We start from the raw sequence: 4,771 nt of genomic DNA on the forward strand, positions 1-4,771 counted from the left end.
TCTGCCCCCAAATAGTCACTTGGACTACTCCATCACTCCTTTGTAATAGTTGTCTCTGTTAATTGTTATGAATTTTTCACCTTCTATTCTCATTTGAACACATTCCAATCAGGGGTGCACCTCCACCACTCTACTGAAGTTTATCTTATCAAGGTCATGAATAATGTCCACATTGTTCATCCCAAAGGTTGGTTCTTAGTACTTATCTTACTTGACATCAACAGCATTTGGCACAGTTGATGAGCCCCTCCTCCTTTGTTTATGGTCTTCACTTGGCTTCTAGGATCCCACAGTCTCCTGTTCTCCTCTAACCTCAGTGGCTTCTCCTTCTCAGTCTCCTTTACTTGCTCCTCCTCTTCTCCCAAACCTCTTAAAATGAGAGTGCCTCAAGGCAAGGTCCCTGTTCTTCTTTCCAACCTACTCACAATCCCTTGGTGGTCTTTTCCAGTCCAATTATGGTCCAATTATTTCCATTATGATGGTGACAACTCCCAAATTAATGTCTACAGACCAGATCTGTATCCCAAACTACAGTCTAAAATATCCAGCTGCCTACTCAGTACCTCCACTCAGATGTCTAATAGACACCTCAAATTCAAAATTTCCCAGATTGAATTCCTAATATTTTCTCCAATGGCTGTCTCTATTTCAATTGATGGCAATTCCATCAGCCCATCTGCTCAGGTCAAAAATCTTGACATCATTTCAATTCCTCTCTTGCTCTCCCACTACACATACAATCCATCAGGAAATCATGTTGGTTGTACCTCAGAATACATCCAAAATCCAACCACTACTCATTATCTCAATTGCTACATATAAGATCTAATCCACCATCATCTATCATCTGAATAACAGCAATAACCTTCTAGCAGGTCTCTCTGCTTTCATCCTTGATCCCCTATGGTGCATTCTCAGCACAACAATAAAGGTGACCATTTTTTAAATGTCTGTTTATTTAGTTTGAGAGAGATAAAGAGAGAGAGGGAGAGTATGAGTGGGGAAGGGAGAGACAGAGAGGGAGAGAGAATCTCAAGCAGGCTCCATGCTGTCAGTGCAGAGCCCAAAGTGGGACTTGATCTCATGAACCATGAGATCATGACCTGAGCCAAAATCAAGAGTCGGTCACTTAACTGGCTGAGCCTCCCAGCCCCCCCTGAGGGGGATCATTTTAAAATATAAATCACATCATGGTACTTCTGTACTGAAAATCCTGCAAAAATACCCAATTCCACTCAGAGTGAGAGCCAAAGTTAATACAAAAGTCCTACATTTTCTGGTTCTCCATTATACCTCTTTGTATTATATCTCTGACCTCTCTATCTGCTGGCTTCATCACTCACTGTTAAATCCGTGGTCTCCTTACTGTTCCTCAAACAAGCCAGGCTCACTGTTGCCTTAAGTCCTTTGCAATGTACCTCTGGAAAGAGTGCTCTTTTCCAAGATATGCATTTGATTAAACTTTCTAACCTCCTTCACACCTCAAATTTCACCATTTCAATGAGGCCTACCTGAACTATCCTATTTAATACTGCAACCTGTCCATCCCTGTTCTATTTGCCTTATCCTGCTTTGCTTTCATCACTAACACATTACACACCTTATTTACTTACTTTGTTTATTGTTTTATTTCAATCTCCCCCCATTGAAATGTAAAGTCCATGAAGGCAAAGATCTCTATTTTGTTCCCTAATCCCATGTGCCTAGCATTGTACACAAAATAAAGATTTGTTAAATGAATTATTTTCTGGTGTTTTTTTCCTTTTCCTGCCATGCTCAGAAAGACTGCTCATACCCTGAGATGATTAAAATATTTACTCATTTCTTCTAGTTCTTTTTTGCTTTTACTATTTACATTTAAATATTTGATACTTCTTGAATGTATACTACAAGTTGTTATATAAAAATCAGCTTAATATTTACCTCAAATGGTTATTCCATTGTCTTATAGCATTTATTTAATAGTTTCTTGTGTTGTTAATAGTTTGTTTTAATAATTTTTTGTGTATCACACTGTGTATCTTTTCACCCAACATTATAATTATTTAGATTTACCCATGTTTAAGAATAAACAGAAGTAAGATATGTACAAACATTTTAACTGATATATAATATTCCATTTTATGAATATCCTATAGTTTATTTATATATTGCCATTCTTGTGGACACTTGTTTCCTTTTTTTTATTACAATGTTGCAACTGATATTATTGCTACAGCCTCTTATTATTCTATAAACATGTCTCCTAGAAGTGAAATTACAAGGGGTGCCTGGGTGGCTCAGTCTGTTAAGCATCTGACTCTTGGTTTCAGCTCAGGTCATTATCTCATGGTTGGTGGGTTTGAGCCCCACATTGGGCTCTGCACTGAGAGCACAGAACCTGCTTGGGATTCTCTCTCTCTCTCTCTCTCTCTCTCTGCCCCTCCCCTTCTCTCTCTCTCTCAAAATAAATAAACTTTTAAAAGAAGAAGTGAAATTGCTAAATGAGAGAGTGTGTGCATCTTCAACCTGACTAGATTGCCAAATAGCTTACTACAGTAACTGAACTTATTTACGTGCATATCAGCAGTGTAGAAGAGTTTCCACTTTCCCACATTCTTGCAAATAAGTCTTTCAATTTCTTTTTACCAATCTAATGGGTGAAAATGAGCATCTCTCTGGTGTTTGAATACATTTCCCAGATTATTTTGAGAGGTGAGCATGTCTTTACAGGTTTTCTGGGCATATTTCCTCTTATATGAATTGCCTTCTGATATCTTTTACCCATTTTTCTTTTGTCTGTCTTCTAGTATTGCTTCTTATTCATGCTTTACATATTCTATAGCCTAATTATTGGTCTATAATATATCTTGTAAAATTTTTGTTCATTCATATATATATTTTTTGTTTTACAAGTGTGTGTAACTAGAATAACTCTGAGGGAAAAATTAGTTTTGGTACACATGCAACTCAACTGGTAGGAACCATGTATAAGAAAGTATACTATTAAGCAGGTTTTCAAAACATTTTATTTAAATATAATATACATACATAAAAATGGATATATCTTCAGTATACATCTTCATGAATGTTCACAAAATGAAGACACTCATATAACCAGCCTCCAAATCAAAACACAACCAGCCCCCCCCCAGAAACCTCTCTTGGGTCCCCTTTAAGTGACTATGCCCAAGGATGTTAGCCACTCTCCTGACAGTATTGCCTCTTTTGTACTTAAAACAAATGAAATCATCCTGTCTATACTTCTGTGTGTCTAGCTTCTTTTGCTCAACATCAGGTTTGCAAGATCCATCTATGTTGTCATGTGTATTTGTAGTTTGTTCTCTTTTAATGTACCACATTTCAATATATGAGTATAACACTAGTTATTCATTCTAATGTTAATGGACATTTGAGTTATTTTCCAGTTTAGGGCTATTACAAATAGTACTGTTACAAGCATACCTACTGATGCCTTTTAATGAACATACATATGCATCTTTCTTGAGCATATATCTAGAAGTGAAATTTCTGGTCATAGGACATACATATGTTCATTTTTTTTCTTTCATGTTTATTTATTTATTTTGTGTGTGTGAGAGAGAGAGAGAAAGAGAGAGTGTGCAGGGGAGGGGCAAAGAGAGAGGGAGAGAGAGAATACCAGGCAGGTTCTATGCTATCAGCACAGAGCCTGATGTAGGGCTTGATCTCATGAACCATGAGATCATGACCTGAGCAGAAATCAAGAGTTGGATGCTCAACTGACTGAGCCACCCAGGCACCACACAGGTTCGGCTTTAGTAGAAACAGTCAACTAATTTTCCAAAAAGTGTGGAACAATTGTTGCTTGTCTTTTGACTTTAACTTTATGTCTTTTATTATACAATTTTCATGAAATCCAATGTATCAATCTTTTTCTTCAAATTTTGTGTCTTGTTCAGAAAATTATTCTCTGGGATAGGACATTATAATTTTTGTCTATATTTTTAGTTGATTTTACATTTTTGGTTGTGTCACATCTAGACTTTATTCTGTATAAATCATAGATCTAGATTTTTTCCATAAGGAAGACCAATTGTCAATCATATTTATTAAATTACCCATCCTTTCTCCACACCTTTGCAGTGCTATATCTTTCATATACCAATTTACCATATGTGTATTTTCCAATTTTGTAATCAAGTTGTCAAGTTCCACCAAAAAATGAGCCTTTTAATATTTTGATTGGAATATTATTGGATTTATGGATTAATTTCAGAAGAATTGCTACTTTACTGACATGAAGTCTTCCCATGCATGAATGCAGTATTTTTGGGAGAGACAATCCACCATGTGCCTTGAGCATCCCTATGTGCTCTTGCTGAATATACAAAAAATGCAAGTCCCTGATGACTCTTTATATGAGCCATTTATTAGGGTTGTTTGCAGTGAATAACCCTGAGGGATGAGTAAACATCTCCCCACAAAGAGTAGGCTTGCTTCTGCTTTCTACAAAAGCAAACTCATTGTTCCTCTCCTGTAATGCAATCCATTATATGTGCAGTTATCCATCATGTGTCCTTTACAAGTCCCTGGTGGGAATTTGGTTTGTATTGGGAACAGACACAAACCAATATGAAACTCTGGCTACTACTTTTGCTGTGAATAATAAAAATGTTTTGTCTCTCACACAAGGTTCTCATGTTTTATGCCAGAGTTCATAAAACTATGGCAAGTTAATGTGTTAGCTTATATATAGGGTAAAGTCCCAGACCCTGTGCAGTTATTAACAACCATATTTCTCCACTTTTAG

Source organism: Neofelis nebulosa, chromosome X (genome assembly GCF_028018385.1).
Source record: "Neofelis nebulosa isolate mNeoNeb1 chromosome X, mNeoNeb1.pri, whole genome shotgun sequence".
Taxonomy (NCBI): domain Eukaryota; kingdom Metazoa; phylum Chordata; class Mammalia; order Carnivora; family Felidae; genus Neofelis; species Neofelis nebulosa.